The sequence below is a fragment of the Pan troglodytes genome, chromosome 4 (assembly GCF_028858775.2).
Source record: "Pan troglodytes isolate AG18354 chromosome 4, NHGRI_mPanTro3-v2.0_pri, whole genome shotgun sequence".
In the NCBI taxonomy this organism is placed as follows: domain Eukaryota; kingdom Metazoa; phylum Chordata; class Mammalia; order Primates; family Hominidae; genus Pan; species Pan troglodytes.
In genome coordinates, this window is record NC_072402.2 from 95,410,192 (window position 1) to 95,430,512 (window position 20,321).

The 20,321-nt window shown below is 35.6% G+C and overlaps 1 long non-coding RNA gene and 1 pseudogene across 4 annotated transcripts in view; both read left to right on the top strand.

The window, feature by feature from the left end:
* Positions 1–20,321, top strand: part of LOC134810088 (uncharacterized) — a 795,882-nt gene that overhangs the window by 551,780 nt on the left and 223,781 nt on the right. The window lies entirely within an intron of this gene.
* On the top strand, positions 1,171–3,468 carry LOC100608884 (palmitoyltransferase ZDHHC3-like; annotated as a pseudogene).

A 20,321-nucleotide genomic window follows, 5' to 3' on the forward strand; every position in this document is an offset into this window, starting at 1 on the left:
GCAGGTTCCTCTCAACTCCTCTCAACTCACTGCCCAGTCTCAAAACCAATACCACAAATTTTAGGAGAGTGTTTTAGCAACCATCCAATTCTGGTACCATTTTACAAATCAATTGTCTATTGCTGACCTAAAGCAACAACAACAAAAAATCACATTATTTCTTGCAATTCCTTGAATTAGGTGGGTGGCTCCGCAATGTTATCCTGGGCTGTCTCATGCAGATTCATTCAGCTAGATGGTCTGTTGGGAGCTCAGCTTGACTGAGACATTTGTGATGGCTGCTTTCCTTTCCATGTGGTCTTTGATCTTCTGGAAGTCTAGAATGGTGACAGCAATACTCCTTGAGGACAAGCCCCACTGTGTACATGTTTTTCTCATTCTCCTAAGCAAGTCACATAACCAAGAACATGTGGGAGGGCAACACCAACGATGTGAATGCTGAGAAATGTAATTCATTGGAGCCAATTAACCTAACAATGTGCCACTGAATATGTCATCTTTTAACAAATTAATATCAAAATTCTGCAAAATAGAAATCTTATAATAGGTGATACAAAATTAAATTTAAATTTTCTCAAAAACTAGGTACTGTTTCTTGGTATTACTTACTTCTACAAGGAAATCTTTTTTGCTGTCAAATTCAATATATTTCCTGTCATAAAGTCTGACAAATCTGGTTTAAGATACTAATCCTTGTTTAACATATGCTGTTTCCAATAGAATACCTTAAAATGGCAAACACATTTCAGTTTACTTTTTAGAATGTTTCTTTCTGTTTCCAAATTTCCTCCTCTAATATTGGTACTTACAAGCTCTGTTAAGAGTATCTAACATACCACTCAGGTGATCGGTGCACTTCGACTTTGTGCCCTGGATTATGTAAGAAGGAAGACAGAATTTGTAAAAATTCTTTTAATATATTTAATCCTCCTTTTCCTCTTCTGTAGAATGAGGATGATAAGAGTATCTATCTATCTCTTGGGGTTACTGTTAAAGTTAGTGCTTGCAAATGTTTAGCATAGTGCATAGTTCAGAGTAGATGCTCATTAAATGGAAATTATATTAAGAGTTAGCAGAAAGAGGCCTCGTGTTTGGCCTAGTCCAGAGAGCAGCAGGCTTCCAGCCGAGAAGCCATGGCCAGGGTCCAAGGCCAGGACCTGGGTTGGGGACTTCAAGGGTATGCGGTGGTGGAGGTGACAATGGTAAAGGCGGGAGCCCCACAGGGTCCTCAGATTGGGGAACTGCCTCTTGCATCACAAAGCCAGTAGGGACAGAATAGCTTATGGTGCTGGTCCCCACCCACCACTTCAGAGACTTTGAGAGGAAACCAGAGTACCCATAGCTGGAGATGCCTGTCCGACCTCCCTACCGTGGTCCTATGAGAACCATGTGGCTTATCCACGATGGCTGTGGCATCGCCTGTGCCATCATCACCTGGTTTCTGGTCCTCTGTGCGGAGTTTGTGGTCCTCTTTTTCATGCTGATTCCATCCCAAGACTATGCATACAGCACCATCAATGGAATTGTGTTCAACCTGCTGACTTTCTTGGCCCTGGCCTCCCACTGCCAGGCCATGCTGACAGAGACCGGAGCAGTGCCCAAATGAAATGCCACAAATAATTCATCCAGAGTTTACAGATGAAGCCCAGGCATGTGGTATACTCGTGTCCCAGTGCTGCAGCCTCAAGCCTGACCGAACCTGCCGCTGCAGTGTTTGTAAGGGGTGCATTCGCAGGGTGGACCCCCACTGTCCCTGGGTCAACATCTGCATCAAAGAGAACAACCAGAAGTGCTTTGTCCTGTTTATCATGTGCACAGCTCTCATTTCCTTGCCTGCCCTCATCATGGTGGATTACACTTCCTGGATTGCTGTGAAGAAGATTGCTCAAATCTCCCGAAGCCTGTGAACTGAACAGGGAAGGAATGGCAGATGCCTGTATCTCTCCTCATGAAAAAATGCAGCCCTTTTAAGTCAGTTTGACAGAGTGTAGCTCCTTCTTTCCACCCACCACGGTGGTCTTCCTCATCCCACTGTGCTTTGAGGGGCTGCTCTTCTTCATTTTCACATCAGTGATGTTTGGGACCCAGGTGCACTCCATCTGCATGGAGGAAATGGCTGTAGGACAATTGAAAAAGGAAGAGAGAAGATGGGCTAAGAAACCAAAATGGATGAACATGACATTTATCATGAACAGACATCTGTCTGGCATGACTGTTTTTGGCCACCCCTTCTCTCTAGGCAGATGGAGACTTTTTGCCATGCCAGATCAAGGGAAGGCAGGCCCATACCAGTGTGAAGTCTGAAGGAGTCAGATCAGCGTGGCCACTTACACGCAAGCCACACCACAGCACTGCTGTCCCATCTGTTTCCATGAATGTTTAAATCGAAAAAGCAAAAAAACAACTACTCTTAAACCTTTTTTTTTAATGTCTCAAGTAAAATGGCACATCATTGCAGAGGAAAAAAATAAGTCCCCGTATTTTATTTTTTAAATATCATCCTGTTGAAGTTTTGGGTGACAAAAGCTGCTCTTTCTTTTCCTTTTAAAATCACTTTTCTGGCCTCTGGTTTCCTCTCTGTGGCCTGTCTGGCATGACCAATGTAGAAGGTGCTGTCTCCGGTCTGTGCCCACTTCTACCAACTGAATGAAGCTTAATGCTGCATGTGGATGGAACAGTCTAGACACCTGGCAGGGGATGCATAGGAAAGCCAGGAGGGTCCTGACCTCCCACTGCCCAGGAGGCAGTGGCTGGCAGGCACCCCAGTGAGACTTAAAACTTCACCGAAGATGGATGCTTACCTTTTGAGGCCTGAAAAGGTCAGAGTCAGGGCTGGAGCTTTCAGAAGGGACCCTTGGCACAACCGCCTCATCTCAGAGGTGGACATGGTTTGCCTCCTAATTAGGAAATCAATTGCCTGCCCTGTACTTTATGGGCTTGGGGTATGAAGAATAATTTTTTTTGGAGGTGGGGGGGAGATGAAACAGGTTTATTTGTATTCTGGATCAGCTTTTATATTCCCTCTGATTATTTGGAAGAGTGTGAAGGAAAGACATTTTTCCAATTCAAAATGCCTTATACAGTCAAGAGAGGAAAAAAAAATTACATAATTTCAGGCAAGCTGTGTTCCTTTGTTACATTTACTTCCTCTCTTACCACTCTATCTCCCTCTTTTCCCCAGCATGATGTCAGTTAAGCAGTGTTAATTCTGAGTGCAACAGGCACCAGTGCCCAACACATACAGCCCTACCAGCAACCTCTTTTCCTCATTCGATAAATCTCTAAAGTGGATTCACTTTCTGGTATTTAACACCCATAAATGTGTATGTGCTGGTGTGTTATCTGTATTTTAACCTTTGAGGCTGTTGTCCTGGTATGGAGCTGACCATGATGCTGGGGTGACATCATAGCTCTCAACCTTTCTAAGTTGACAGATGGCCATCCCTTTGGCTGGAATTGGCAGATACATCTAAGCCTATGGCACTGGACAGAATAGGTTTTCCATTTGGAAGGCACTTTCTGTGTGTCTCCTTTGAGGGAGGTGGTGATGGTTGGGAGGGGTGAGGAGGTAGGGAGTGCCCTCCAAGTACAAAAAGAACAAATCTGATTACTGACCAACTGGGAATTCTTACACATTGATTTGTTTTTTTATGTGATTGCCACAACTCCCTGTTTTTAGCTTTTGCTGGGGGGTGGGTGGTGGATAAGGTTTATTCAATTCTGTCCTGAGTGGGGAGAAAGTTAATCTAGCCATGCGGTTTTTCAGAAAAGTAAGTGGAACAAGCTGCGTCTTTTCAGTTGTCAGTGCTTCCACATGTAAACAAAATGCAATAAAATTTTCCCAAAAAATAAAAGTTAGCATAAAGAGAATGTAATACTGACTGGTAAATACCAACTTTTAGTCTAGAGGAGAGTTGCAAGGGCTTTAGTTGGCTTCTTAGAAGCGGTAGAATTTGATTGAGGTCTTAAATGAACTCTGCAATATAAAGAACATGAAGAAGTCAAAGTCAAGATGTTGATTTTTGATTGAGTCAAGATATATGGTCCTAAATTGGACAGTTTCCTGACATTTGAAAATCTTTTACTATATATGAACTTTTGCTGTTGTGGCACTAATGGAAAATTCATGGATATAGTAGACATTTATCAATTTTCCTGGCCAGCATGAGTTCACATTTCTGCTGTTATTGACATCATGTATTGCTTAAAGTACTATTTCTCTCTTGATCTAGTCTTTATTAGCATTGTCAGTCAAGGCTGAGGACGTTTTCCAAGCTTGGTCCACCTGAATACCTGAGTCAATCTCTTTTTCTTCCGTCCTCTCTGCATGCATTCTCTCTCTCTCTCTCACTCTCTATTCATTTCTTCTCTTATTTCTTGTCTAAAATTTGATTTTGATTATAGTGAGAAAGAGTAGATAATAGTTTGCTTGTTTTTGAACTTTACATAAGTTTAGGAGCAGCAAGAAAATTATTTTCACAAAGTCATAAATGAGTGGATTCTAATTAGGAAAGGACAGATTAAAGGCTTACATAGTACTGATAAATGTTCTGTTTATCTGAGCAGCTGTTATATGGTATTTGCTTCACAATAATTTCTTAAATTATATATTTATGACATGCCTATTTTGCATATATATTTCATGTCATCCTTTTAACATAGGATTGGAACTCCATTTGTTTTTTTCCCGATAACAGCATTTTGAAGAAACTATTCATCACTTTCTGTCATGTAGATCCTGGAGGAGTTCTCCAGAACCTTTTTGGTTTCTCTTCTAAGATCTGTCCTTCTGATTTCCTTAGTTTTGATCATCACATCTATTCTAGTTAATTTATTTTATGTGGTCTAATTTACTGTAAGTGAATTTCTGTTACTTGCAATCTAAAAACTCTAAGTGATTGAATGGATGAGAAAAACTGAATAAAATAATTTGTCTTAACAAACAGCAAATATTTTCCATTCCCAGAAGGGTTTTAAGTTGTGCAAGTCCCCATGAAATTCAGAAGGAGTCCGTTGAAAATTTTAATTTCTAAAACATTTTCTCTAACTTCCCTCACTACAGTGTAGAACTAATTACTTCCTCATCTACGTCTTCAGAGAGCTTGAATTCTTTTAGGACTGTGGGCTGCATGAAGATATAGAGGAGAGATTATAATTTTTACAATCACAGATAGGAATGTACTTACATTATATTATTTAATTACCTGTATTTTCTTCTTCCTAGATTGATGCGTCTTTGAGGGCAAAAAGCCTCAACTCATACTTATTTTTGAATATGTAAAAGGTATTTCAGTGTTTGGCACTACTAGCAGATCAATAAGTATATTTTAAATTGATTTGTTGAATTGATATCTTTCCCAGAGTTTCTTGTGAGAGATCAATAGATACTCAGGATGTTCGCTTTGTAAATATTTGTAGCAACAATTCAGTAATAGGTTTTGTAGCCACCCAAGAAATAGTTTATAGCTGACTGATATATTTTTAAATAGGGCAATTAAAATTAGGGGGGTTTGCATGGCTGAGGTTTCATAATTTATGCCCATATTCTCTTTTAGCACTTTCGTTTTTCCTTCTGACATAGAATAAAAATTCAACAAGGATAGCTGTGATAAACCAATATTACAAACTCCTTTACATAAGTTTGGAGCCAGTAGGTCAATATTAAGCACCTTAATATTGCATGGCAATAGGTTGCATGGCAAAGTACTGAGATCTGAAACTCTCAAACATTCTATCCTTGGCCAAATAGAGTTTTTTATTACCGATGTCAATGTTCTTATTAATATCCTAATTGCAACTAACCTATAACCCTAGGGTTTCTAAGGAAATCTGTGTCTATGAAATTACTTTGGGCTTGGCTTTGTGAGGGTTGTTAGCAGATGACAAAGTAAGCCTTTCTTTCCTCTTATTGTGTGTATCTACTTTGGTTGCCTAGTGCTCTTTAATGAGTTTGAAAGCAAAATAAAATATTTTTGAGGCTCCCTTATGTTTTTCAGGTAGAATTCAATGTCTAATCATGCTTGTCCTAATTTAATTAACACAGTTAGAACATTAAGTTAATGAGGTTAAACCCATGAGTTCAATTGCCAGTTACAATGGACTAGGCAGGAAATCTGGAAAAAAATCAATACTTTAAGACTAATAGCAAAACACCAGACTTAAAGAAAAATAACACTTAAGTTGGAATTTTATTTCTTCCATGAATTTTCATGTAATCTTGGGCATGTTAATTAACCTTTTGAGGTTAGAGAGTAAAAATCAATTAGTATTGTCCCAGCACGGTGGCTCATGTCTGTAATCCCAGCACTTTCGGAGGCCCAGGTGGGAGGGTCACTGGACTCCAGGAGTTAAAGTCCAGTCTGGACAACAGAGCAAGACCCTGTCTTTTAAAAATCCTTTTTAAGTTAGGTGGGCATGGTGGCTTGTGCCTGTAGTCCCAGCTACTTGGGAGGCTGAGGTGGAAGGACTGCTTGAACACAGACGGATGAAGGCTGCAGTGAACTGTGATCACGCCACTGCACTCCAGCCTGGGTGACAGAGCAAGAACCTGTCTCCAATAAATATTAAATTAAATTAAATTAAAAATAGGGTTACTGCATCTGAATTCTTAGATATGTTGAGAAAATCAGCTAATAATATGTATAAAATTAATTTTTAAACTATAAAAAATAATAAACTCATTTAGTGTAAGTTTTATTATCATTATTGGGACATAGATGGAATATTTGGATAGATTATCATAAAATGTGTCACTATTATAAAAATCTCTGCATAGTATAGTCTATCTGCCCATTTTATTCATGAATGATAAAACATTCCTAATTTAGTATAAAATTTACTGAGAACTTCCAGAATTTTGAATAAGCAATACTTCTAAATATAGTATCCTATGTATATTATTTATGATCAAGTAGAATACGGCAATCAAACAAGCTCAGAGCCTATTGTTGAATCTAGGCTTAGAGAAATGAATAACAAGTGGGTTTTGTGGCTTATAACTTTGGGCTTTGAGGAAAATATGTATACCAGCTTTTTAATATCTTGATGATCCACAACATATTTTATTATATTTTTGGAGGAATTTTAATGCAACAGTAAAGTACAAATAATATGACAAGTACATATATTCTAATTATGTATACACAGCTGCTATTATCAATTTTTGAAATTATTACATGTCAAACACTACCTAGACCAAGAAATAGAACTGCTTGGGACCCCAGAAGCCCTTTTATAATTTCCATTCCATTCTAGATAGTTACAGGATAACTATGTAACTAGATAGTTACATAAAAGCGATGTAGTTTTTATGAGGAGGTATAGAAAGATTCCAAAACTTGCCATAATTGCCGCTGCCATCTTTCCAGATAGCTATTGTCATCTTCTCCAGTAGTCTTTTTTTTCTTTCCTTTCAAAATGAAGCATTGTAGATGTAGCCAAGGTCTCATTTTTAATTTACATTTTTTTGTTTCATTTCCCTTTCCCTTCTTCCCAGGAAAAACCATCATTTTCAATATTTTTAGTTGTAAAAGTACAGTTAGATAATGTAAAGTGTTGCTATACTTGAGCATTTTAAATTGTATATAATTGGTATATGATACATATGGTTCTGTATTTTGCTTTATTAACTTAAAACTTAGCTTTTGAGATCTAAATTCTCTTTTACAAGGTTTAGTATTCCTTCAAATGAAGACATAAGATTTTCTTTGTCTATTCCCCTACTGCACCATGACAAACAATGCTGTGATTAATATTCTCATACTTGTCCTCTTGTGCACATACATAAGAATTTAATGTAAGTACTTACAAATGGAACTGTTGGGTTTGCTTTATGCAATGGTCAATTAATAGTTGCTCCAGCATGACTGTACCAATTTATACTCTTATCAGCAGTTCAAAAGTGTCCGTTACTTTATATCCTCACCAAGTGATATTATTCAGCTTTCAAATTTTTGCCAAACTAGGGGATAAAACTTACAGTATTAATTTTAAAATTTTCATTCCTCTGATTGCTCTTGAGACCAAAATTCTCTTTAAAAAGTCTTCTAGAATATCTATGTTTAAAGCAAGAGACAAAAGGATTTTGCTCATGGGACCAAAATTCGCTTTAAAAAATCCTCTAGGCCAGGCGTGGTGGCTCACACCTGTAGTCCCAGCACTTTGGGAGGCCGAGATGGGCGGATCACGAGGTCAGGAGATTGAGACCAGCCTGGCCAACATGGTGAAACTCTGTCTCATTAAAACTAGAAAAATTAGCAGGACGTGGTGGAACATGCCTGTAATGCCAACTACTCAGGTGGCTGAGGCAGGAGAATCGCTTGAACCAGGGAGTCGGAGGTTGTGGTGAGCCAAGATGGCGCCACTGCACTCCAGCCTGGCCACAGAGTGAGTTTCCGTCTCAAAAAACAAACAAACAAACAAACAAAAACCCACTATGCGTATGTGTTTTGTGTACATATGCATAGTGTTTCTTAATTTGGTCACTCAGCATTCTGTTATTATCTATTCAAATTGCAATGGTATATGGTTCTGTTGCTTCTAAATTATGTACACTATATTCCAGGGAATGATTCCACCACATTTGCTTATAAATGAGCAGAGACGGAAACCAGGATTTTTTTTCCCAATTCCCAGGTAGGTCAATTCTACAGTGATAATCCAATATTCCAATATTTGGACCATCCGGATCTGCTTCTATTGTTGAATTTTTCTCTTGATTAGGGGTGCCATTGTCTTGTCACTTTGCATTTCTAGTAAATTTTTATTGCATACTTAACATGGTATGTAAAAGAACATCAGAGACTTTGGATGGTGTTTCTTCCTTCCAGGGGAAAGAGGGCTTATCTAGTTACTCTGTTTTTTTTGTTTGTTTGTTTTTGTTTTGCTTTGTTTTTGTTTTTGTTTTTTTGAGACAGAGTCTCTCTCTGTCACCCAGGCTGCAGTGCAGTGGCACGATCTTGGTTCACTGCAAACTGTGCCTCCCGGGTTCAAGCAATTCTCCTGTCTCAGCCTCCCGAGTAGCTGGTACTACCGTCACACACCCCCACGCCTGGCTGATTTTTGTATTTTTAGTAGAGACAGGGTTTTACCATGTTGGTCAGGCTTGTCTCAAACTCCTGACCTTAGATGGTCCACTGCGTCAGTCTCCCAAAGTGCTGGGATTACAGGCGTGAGCCACTGCACCTGGCCTAGTTACTCTGTTTTTATAAGGAGATATTGAAATACTTAAAAATTTGCCATCGTTGCTGCTTCCATCTTTCCAGATAGCTATTATCATCTTGTCATCTTCTCTATTTGCCTTTTTTCTTTCTGTTCATCTTTCTTTCTTTTCTGTTTATTCTATCTGTTAGCCAGACAAGATAAGGGACTAGTCACTTTAATTCAAAAAGTGCTTTAGATGAGTCAGAGCTGGGTTGTAGTTTAGAGAAACTCAGCGCATCTCTGGTTTGTAGAAAGCACCAAGAGACTGGTAAGACTCTGCCTCTACGGTTCTGAAAGACTGCAAGATTCAATTATTTTATTTACAGGTTTTGAAATCAGCCTGTTAGTCTCCTACTCCATATAGCATCAATATCTGCAAATATCTACAGGATACTAACTCAGTGTTGAAAATAGGGCCTCCCTCTTTAATAGGTTTTGTCTCCTAATTACCATGAAACTGTGAAAGATCTAATGATCTCTTTTAGAAGTTTCTGGTCCACGTTCCTAGTCTCCTTTAACATCCCAAACCCCTGCAAATACTCTGTGGGGAAAACAGATATATATCTGGGGTTCTTCTAGATTCTAATATATCATCCTAAGCCAAATAATATCAAAAGCTTTGGTGATTTTTTTTTTCCCTAATAAAGCTGCTTTGTCCTCAGTCTACATCCAGATTCACAAATGCCTTAGGGAAGAAAATGAGCTAATCTGAGAAAGGCATTTTCTTTGTTGCTTCTGCAGCAATCCGATTTTTTCCAAATATTTTTTAAAATTTATTTTTATTATTTCTGGTTATTGCAGCAGTGGTATTTACTTCTCATGGCGTTTCTTATAAGAAAACAGAAATCCCTTGCCATTTTTCCCAATGCAAATACACTCTCCCGTGTGTCATCAGCCTGTTTATTGGGTAGAAATTCTTAATTAGATTCATCAAAATTTTATCTTTTGGTTTATTGTAGTTTTGTTTAAGAAAACCATTTATTCTACACATTTCAGGTTTTTTTTTTTTTAATTTTACATTAAGGTTTTTAACCAGAGTTCACCATTGTAAATGATATTATGAGTTCAGTTTTACTTTTCTTGATATAGTATTCCAGTTTGCCCAACATAATTATAAAATAGTCTATATTCACTCTATTGATTTGCAGGAATACTTTTATCCAATGCTAAATACCCATACATACATAGATCTATTCAAGGCTTTATATTTGGTTCCATTGATTTATTGATCTATACTTTTATTTCTACTATATGGTTTTAATGCTACTGTTTCAGTTTGTGTCACGTCTAGTCTCTTTTTTCCTACCTTTTTTCAGAATTTATCCTTGGATATTCATGAAGGTTTATACTTTCATAGAAATTTTAGAATAAACCTATTAAATTATTTTACAAGACAATTAGAATTATGACTGGAGTAGTTGTATTAATTAATTTGGGGAAAATTCTATTTTTATAATAGTTATTTTTATCCAACACCACAGATTCTCTCCATTGACCTCCCTTTATACCCTTTAGAAAGATTTTAGTATTTTTTACATTGAGATTATCACTACTTTTAGTGATTGTTACTATTACAATTCTTAGATTCTGTTACTACTAATAAAATGCTAGTTGTATTTTTTATTATATTTTGTAACTGGTTATTTTTGATGTAGAGGAATTCAATTCATCTTTTTTTTTTTTTTTTTTTTTTTTTTTGAGACGGAGTCTCGCTCTGTCGCCCAGGCTGGAGTGCAGTGGCGCGATCTCCGCTCACTGCAAGCTCCACCTCCCGTGTTCACGCCATTCTCTCGCCTCAGCCTCCCGAGTAGCTGGGACTACAGGCGCCCGCTACCACGCCCGGCTAATTTTTTTGTATTTTTAGTAGAGACGGTGTTTCACTGTGTTAAGTCAGGATGGTCTCGATTTCCCGACCTTGTGATCCAACCGCCTCGGCCTCCCAAAGTGCTGGGATTACAGGCGAGAGCCACTGCGCCCGGCCTTCAATTCATTTTTTAATATTTGTTTTGATTTCAACAAACATGCAAAAATTTCTTATTTTTACTAATGGTGTTTCTATTTATTCTGCTGATTTTTCTATGTATATGAAGTCCTTATACATCTTATTTATTTTAATATACGTTTCAAACTCTGATAAATAATACAGGTGATAGTGGATACCCTTGCTAATTTTTAATCATACAGGGCTTTCATATACATCTTCTTAATTAAGTATACATTTTACTGTGCTTCTTGGAATTATAGTATTTTTTGAATTGAGGAGGTTCTCTTTTATTCCTAGTTTGCTGATTTTTTGTCCTACATAAGTGTTGAACTTAGACAGTTGCTTTTTTGTGTGTCTATTGAGATAATGATATAATTTTTATCTTTTGAGTCTATTAATATGCTGAATACCATTAATAAATCTTCTGATGTTGGTTCACAAACTGAGCATGATTTATTGTTTCTAAATGCATTTATTTTAGAATTCTTCCATCTGTATTTAGTGAAATAGTCCTAAAATTGCTTTTGTGTGTTGTCTTTATCTGGTTTTGGATAATTGCACTAGCTTCATTACATCAGCTTGGAATTGTTTATCTTTCACTATATTCTGGAACAACTTTTATTAGATAGGAATTGGCTATCCATTGAATGATTCCTAACATCAATAACAACAACAGCAAATATTTGTTTGCATGTTTCTTCTACTGGGTTTATATATATAATATATATTTATATATTTTTATTTTTTATATATTTATATATTTATAAATATATTTCATATATTTATAAATATATAATTTATAAATATATTTTATATAATATATTTATAAATATATAATTTATAAATATATTAAATTATATATTTATAAATATATTCATAAATATATAATTTATAAATATATTAAATTATATATTTATAAATATATTCATAAATATATTAAATTATATATTTATAAATATATTCCTAAATATATAATATATAAATATATAAATATTATATATTTATAAACATATTCAATTATATATTTATAAATATATAATAAATACATAAATATATATATAAAATATTTATTTGCATCTTTCTTCTAATGGGTTTATATATATAAATATATATATTTATTTGCATCTTTCTTCTACTGGGTTTATATATATATATATGGTGTATATATATATAAATTTGTTTCTTTCAACAATATACTATGGTAGGTACTATTATTATTACCATTTTACCATTTAACAGATAAGAAAATTAAAGTACAAAAGGTTAAATAATTTACCTTTTGAGATTTTTAACCTGGGGTGTATGAACAAAGGTTTCCATGGATAGAATTAGGGCATCCAAAAATTTGAATCAGTTAAGGGCACATGTTTATTTCCACTAACTTGAAACTGAATTGTAGCAATTTCCCTAATTATAAATATAGTCAACAAACCACAGTAATATTAACAGTATCTGTTAACTTCTTTAACAATAAAATTTTGAGATATAGTTCAAAATAACATTGGTGCTCATCACCTTTTCAAAATTATGATAGATATCAGAGTTACTTGTAGATCTTATTTACCATATTAATAAGAAGCAAGATGTGCATTTATTTTTATTATATACTTAATATTTAATAACTATATTTCACTATAATTATTATCACACTACTGCATAAACTGAGGACTACTTACATTTATTTGATGCATATATGAGATGCAGTTTGTATGTTTCACCATAAAACAGGTTGAAATTACCAACATCAGATCAAGTTAATTATTAGCTATTTGAATGATAGCATGGGTATAGAACTCACTGGTAAATGGTCAAAAACTAGGCTTTTGAATATTTTCATATGTTAAAAATTTCTGATATATTTAAATTCTATTTCTTCTTGAGCCAATTTTGGCATGATATCTTGCTAAAATTAATCAGTGTAATCCAAATTTCCTAATTTGCATTTAAATAGCTATTTATAATTTTATTTCAATACACTTTTACATCTCTGCTGTATCTGTGTTTATTTATTCATCTTTTGGTCTTTTAAAATGTTTTACTTTCTTACCGTTTAAATTTTTGATGATAAAAATAAATATATTTAAGTTGTATATCTTAATGTTTGATATGCACTGTGAAATAATTACCACATTCCAAGTAACTGACATATTTATCACCTCTACAGTCACCATTTTTATACCCTTGGCAAATATCACTCCATTCCTCACTTCTCCGAGCCCCTAGCAACCACCATTTTACTCTCTGCTTCTATGAGTTTATCCATTCTTCTGTCTGATATTACTTATTTGATTATTTCTCTTTTTACTTGTCATCTTGTCAGAGATCTAACATATTAATCTTTTCAAAGATCTTTAGGCTTTGTTAATTTTCTATGATTCTTTTCTACTTAATGTCTTTTTGTTTATTTCTTTCAATCTCCTTGAGTCTAATGATTATCATCATTTTTATTTTCAACCATTTGTTGTCAGATAAGTTACTATAGTTTTAACCCCCTATAATATTAGATTAAGTAATGTGCTATGCACATTGCAATTCTCATTACACAATTAATTTCTCTGTAAATGCTGCCAAGGACAGGTCTAACTGCTGGGATTTGATTTTGATAGTCTTTTTTAATAACAATGTTTGAATCTGGTCAGATATGAACACTTGAGTAAGCCTTTAAAATTTTTTTTAACTCAAGAATTGAAAGTCATGCAAATGAAGAACATGAAAACAATAATAAAAGTTAATAGATTTTTACCAAAATTTGTTAAGAAAAGGTTTCTGGCTACAAGTCTCCTTTTGACTGAACCATCTGGCCTTAATGTCTGACTTCAGAGAGTTACATCATTGACAGGAAGAAACAGGAAATAAATTTGTACAATATCTGTTTTCCTCCTTAGACAAATTTGTCTATTTGAATCCCATCTTTTACAGCTGTTTTCCTCTTTGTTTTCTAAAGTTTAACCTTTCCCAGTTCTCATCATTTCTCTAACCTCAGCAACATTGTATGGTGACGTGAAGAACTCCCTGGACTTCTTGGTCTGTTTATTTGACCATGAGTACCTAACCCCAGATATCATGACAGATGCATATACAATATTAGACTCACCCTAAGGTCAGCATATGATCAGCATGTATAAAGTATAGTATAGTATAGTACTATATAACTACACTACGTGATCAGAATGCATAATAGTAATGTACATGTTCACTTAAACTTTGTTCTGTTTTTCACTGTGCCAAAAACAATACAAAATTAAACAACAAACCTCTTAATAGTGTTGAAGAAACATTTTAGTGTAATTTTCATTACTATTTTAGTGCACTTCTTGTTCAGGCAAAGATATTGTCATATGCTTTGTAAATGTCCATGTTTTTTATACATATTATCAGGCATAGAGTTGCAGATAAAGCTTTGGGTTTGAGAGATGGAGTTAACTTCAGAGCTGCATGTGCATGGCTATCCTGCACTCCTCTTCTACTCATGCTTAAAGATGCCATTTGAGGATGCTATTTTGCTTATACCTGCCTGGCTCTCTCCTTGTTTCTTTAAACTGAAGAGTATATAGCTTTTTTTTTCTCTTTTTATAGTGCTTAGTGGTGTTTTCAAATATTTTCCCCAAATCATTTTGTGCATTACTCTTATTTGCCACCTGGATCATAAACTATGTGAAATCTTTACAATGCCCAGGAAAATGCTAGCCAAGAGTGGGTGCTTATACATCCTTGTGGAGTAGTGAAGATGAATTCAAATAAAATAATCTTGGCTGGTATGATAGGAATACGTCAGAATTTCTGTTAGTAAGATTTACCAAACTTTGGACAGCCTGGAGACTTTTCAGTCATTGTATCATTATGAGCTGAGAATGCACTAAGAAAGCAAGAGGTCAGAGCTGAACAGCTGGCTGGCTTATCCCTCAAGGTATAATTGCACTACTCTGTAGCTCCTACATACAGACCTAGAGGAGCCTCTTCATAAACCCACCCAGCATACATGTCTTTTAATTTGTTTTTATAAAAGTTCCTTTTGAGTTTTACTTAGGTAGGGTAGTATTTTGGGGCACTAGTGCCAAAAGTATTTTTTTGCAGTAAAATTTTAAAAGCTACTTTTTGGATATTCTGTAATTCATGAAATAGAAAACAACCCAATTCTCTGGATGGAAAACAAAATTTTGGCAGGTAAAATGTGCCAAAATTAAAGAGTCAAGGCTTTTCCTTCAATTAGCGTTCACATTCACCCATAAACTGCTTCTTTTTAAAAGATTATATTTCAATGGACAGATACAAAATGTATACATTTATTGGTATATGTTGTTTTGAAATATGTATATATTGTGGAATGGCTAAAAAGGGGTAATTAACCTATTTATTACTTCACATACTTATCATTTTTGTGTTAAAAACACTTAAAAATCCACTCTTAGCAGTTTACAAGAATACAATACATTGCTATTAAACTACAGTCACTATGTTGCATAAAAGATCTAAACTGTGTTTAATAGTTTATTCATTCAGTAATCATGTATTTAGGGAGTTCTATTTCAGACACTAAGTTAGACATTGACATCTTGGGCTTTATAGATTAAGGGAATAGCAGAGTTTATAAGGTAGGTACAACAGCCTAGACATAAGAAAAGAGAAGCAAAAATGAATGCATTGGAAAGAATTGGCTATGTTCTTTTTTTCTCATCCCCACATTTCACAAAATAAAGATTGAGGAAAATTGAGAAATTTAATTGAATCCTTCCTAGAATGATCAGTCTTGAGCACTTCCAAGAAGACAAGCCATTATAGGTAATATATTTTCTTTTTTTACTTTATATTGCTTGCACTTAAAGAGGACTAGAGAAAGAAGTCCAATGCGCAAGTTTGCAGCAGGGGCTCATTGATGCCACAGAAAGGGAAATGTGTCTTGATATTAATAGTGCTAGCTCCCAAATTAGTGCTTCCCTTGGGGAAGATATTGTGCTTAATCTAAAGAGTTCAATAGCCAAATAACTCAATGAGATTTTATCTCATATTAGTGGAAACATCAAAAGCAACCTCCAGGCTGGTGGAGCCAATCTTGGATTAAACCACAGAACCCAGAGTTCTTAAGCCCTACTACCCTCTGTTATTGTAATGGACTTCTGTCCATTCTGAAAAGTACTGGCCTACAGAATCTCAGGTTGCTACTTCAGACACAAAGCCATAGACTTCAACATACATGTGGGTTTGGGGTAGAATGAAAACAGAGTGAAAAATTCTTCTGTGGCTAGAGGTGAGGTTTCCTAACAAAGGAAGGGGAAGATATGAGTATAGAAACTCCGAGAGAAAGGCTCATGGATAAGGAATCCTCAGACCTCAGGATAAAGAGGAGAGATTAAAATCCAGAAAATTTCTATAAAATAACTAACCAGCTCCTTAAAAGCTTTCAATTTGTGATTCTAAGAAGAGTAAAAATTAATAAGAACTTTTCCCTTTCTACTTATAACAGCCATGGGTATTATTTCATATATTTAACATACATATACACTTGTGGCAGTACACTTAATTGTCTTAGGAAAACTGAAGATACTAGTTGACACCTCTAAATGAAATTCTGCTTTATCCCACCGCCTTCAGGAGAAGAAAATCATCATCCCATTTAGAGGACTTGGCATTTCTTTTGGTAAATGAGCAGTCAGCACTGACAGTGAGAGGAAAAGCACTGATGAAGCTGAGAAGTGATCTTCCTCAACCATTTACTTAATTATTTCCTGGCAATGTGGCTGGCCTTTGAAATGGGGAGAGGGGGGCTGGGCGCGGTGGCTCACGCCTGTAATCCCAGAACTTTCGGAGGCCGAGGCGGGTGGATCACGAGGTCAGGAGATCGAGACCATCCTGGCTAAAACAGTGAAACCCCGTCTCTACTAAAGATACAAAAACTTAGCCAGGCATGGTGGCGGGCGCCTGTAGTCCCAGCTGCTCGGGAGGCTGAGGCAGGAGAATGGCGTAAACCCGGGAGGCGGAGCTTGCAGTAAGCCGAGATCGCGCCACTGCACTCCAGCCTGGGCGACAGAGCGAGACTCCGTCTCAGAAAAAAAAAAAAAAAAAAAAAAAAAAAAAAAAGAAATGGGGAGGGGGGGATATCTAGGCTATGAATGAGGAAAATTAATACATTATTATATCACATACTAGATAATTCAGAATCATTGATTAAGAAGGATTAATTATATAAATTGAGACAGTGGGAGATCTTCAAATAGTATTACAAAGGGCATGATTTTAATAAAGGAAATAGTCTTAAGAACACAGATGGTTAAGTACTGGCATAGGCAATTTTTTTCTCTGCATGTCATTTAAAAATATAAATTTTTACCTGTGTGGAATGGTTTATGATTGAACATAAAAACTAGAAATGTGATGGATAAGAAAACTTTTAAGGTTTTATTCTGCTATGTAATCAGATTTTTGTTTTAGGAAGCACATTCTGGTGATAATAGAGTCAGGCGCAATAATAGCCCAGTAGCAAAATTATATATGGTGCTATATAAGTTATATATGGTGCTATATAAGTTATATATGGCATGATATAAATTAAAATTGTATATCTGAGGACCTAGTAGTGGGAATGGAGAGAATGAACATTTAGCAGGAAAAAGTGATACAATTTAGGAACAAATGGTATATAGGATGGCTCTCAAATTTCTGGCTTCAAAAGCTATATGGGTGATGGTTCCAGATAAAAAAACAAAATAAGGAGAGGCAGATTTTAAGAAGACAAGTTCTATTTTGGACATACGAAGACTAAGGTGACTAATGACACATTCAAGAAGAAATGTCTAGTAAGTAATGAGTCCAATCGCCCCACATACCACAGAACTCCCTAGAACCACTCCTGCTTGCTTCCATGATATTAGGCAGCTCATCTGGTTGGGGAATATCATGAAGAAAGAAACTCCACGGGTTTTGATCTACTGGCTCTCCATCGTGAGGTTCATTGGTAGAGTGAATGATGGAGGGCAGATTAACCTGAACCTGCTTTCATTAGTTCCTCACCCCACAGGCTTTCCAGCTGCCTGATATTTCTCTGCTGACTCCACTATTACTATTGATATCTATGAGTGACAGGATATGCTTGTTTCAAGAGACCTTGAGGTATAAGCAAGAACAGAATTTACATACGCTGTCCCATCCTCTCCTTTCGCAAGTTGGTAAGGCCACTTAGCCAATAGGCTTTTTCCATTATTCTCATCACCCCTGACACCCTGCACACCTATGTACTACAGGTACAGTAGTTCGGGAGTCTTTTGTTTTATTCTTTTTTCATTGGTTTCCCAGGGGCTTTTCATTCTTTTAATGTTAGTTCCTCAGATCCACGTTTCTGCCTTACTTGTGCAGTTTCTCCAGGGCTGATTTTAGAGGAGTGCTAGCTGACCATCTTGGCAGGATCCAAGGGCATTATGAATCAGTAATGTCCATCTCATTTGTAATTCTTCTGAAATAACAGTCACTATGATCTTTTCTGAAGTTCAGCCTTCTCATTATCCTTAACCTTATGCAGTATTTACCCCTCAATGTTAACTTCTCAGCTCTAATTATGTACTGTCTTGGCATTCTAGAAATATCATCTATATTATAATAATACAGATAATATAATATTATATATAATATAGATAATATAATATTATAGATAATATAGATAATATAATATTATATATAATATAGATAATATAATATTATATATAATATAGATAATATTATATATAAATAATATTTCTAAAAATATTCGATGCCAGAATTCTTGTTATCATTTGTTGCAAATCAATGACATTTAAATCAAAAGTCCCATATGGACCCAAATATTTCCATTTAAATGAAGAGAAAGGTCAGTTTCTTTCCCTAGTGATCTTTAGTAAGTTGACATTTAAATTGACACCGTGGATACATATTTATTTAAAATATCTTTTAAGATATATGTTTTTATTAGGTCCATTTCAATTTTAGAAGCTTTTCACAGAGTACATTGGGACATGCAATTAAAAGAAGATTCCTAGAGGTCTGGTTTCTATCTATTTTTATCTGTAACATTAATGAGAAAAACAATATAGAGGCTATATATTGCAAAATTATTTCTCCATTTTTTTCTGTAATATGACACAAAGACAATCTTTGTAATCCTCTCTTCCTTTTTATTCAAACAGCTACATTTTTGTCAATCTCAGCTCTATAAAATTGAACAGAATTGGGTTGCATTTCTGATGTATTCCTGACACTCCTGGGATGTTAGTATACCTCATTCTTATCTGTTAAACAAAAACCCTGGCTTTTGTTTTTTTTCCCCCTAATTAGCCAGGCCAACTGTATTTTTTTTTTTTATTGCTACATAACAAGCCATCCCAAATACTTGTGACTTAATAATCATTTATCGTATCTCACAAGTCTAAGTGTCAGCTGAGTGTCTTTGCTAATCTGGCCACGATTTATCTTGGTTGAGCTTCTTCATGTATCCGTGGTAACCTGGATGTTCAACTGGAGCCACAGCAGTGACTGCACCATGTGCCATCATCATCTAACAAGCAACTCAGTCTTGTTTGCATGATGGAAGCAAGTTCTGAAGTAAAACCTTGGAAGCATGAATACTTCTTGGGGCTGGGACTCAGAATTTGTACATTTTCACTATTGGCCAAAGAAAATCACAAGGCCAGCCCAAATTCAAAAGGAAGTGAAATAGCATCCTCTTGATTGGAGAAGCCTCAAAGTTATGTTAGAAAGGAGCATGACTACTAGGAGGGGAACACTGACACCTGTTTTGCAAACTACTCTAGCTTATTGCCCCTAACAATGGGCAAGAAGAAACTGAATGGTTGTGAAGCCTCACTTTCTAGGTTTTTCCTCTCTGTTCTTCCCTGACCCTTATCCCTATGGACCATTGAATTAAATCATAAGTGAATTAAACGATAATCAGCGAGGTTGCCTTCTAATATAAACATCAGTTATAGGAAACAACTGATGTTCTTGAAGGCAGAGACTGGTCTTTTTTTCTTCGTTCTAAGGCGTCTCTCTGGATTGCGTGTAGTGTGGTATACTGGTATAGAAATACAACTTTTTTAAAACAACAAATATCTATTTTGATTGAGTTGGTGTCCATTCTGGTTGGTCAGTATTTATGCCATAGGTAAGCTTGAAC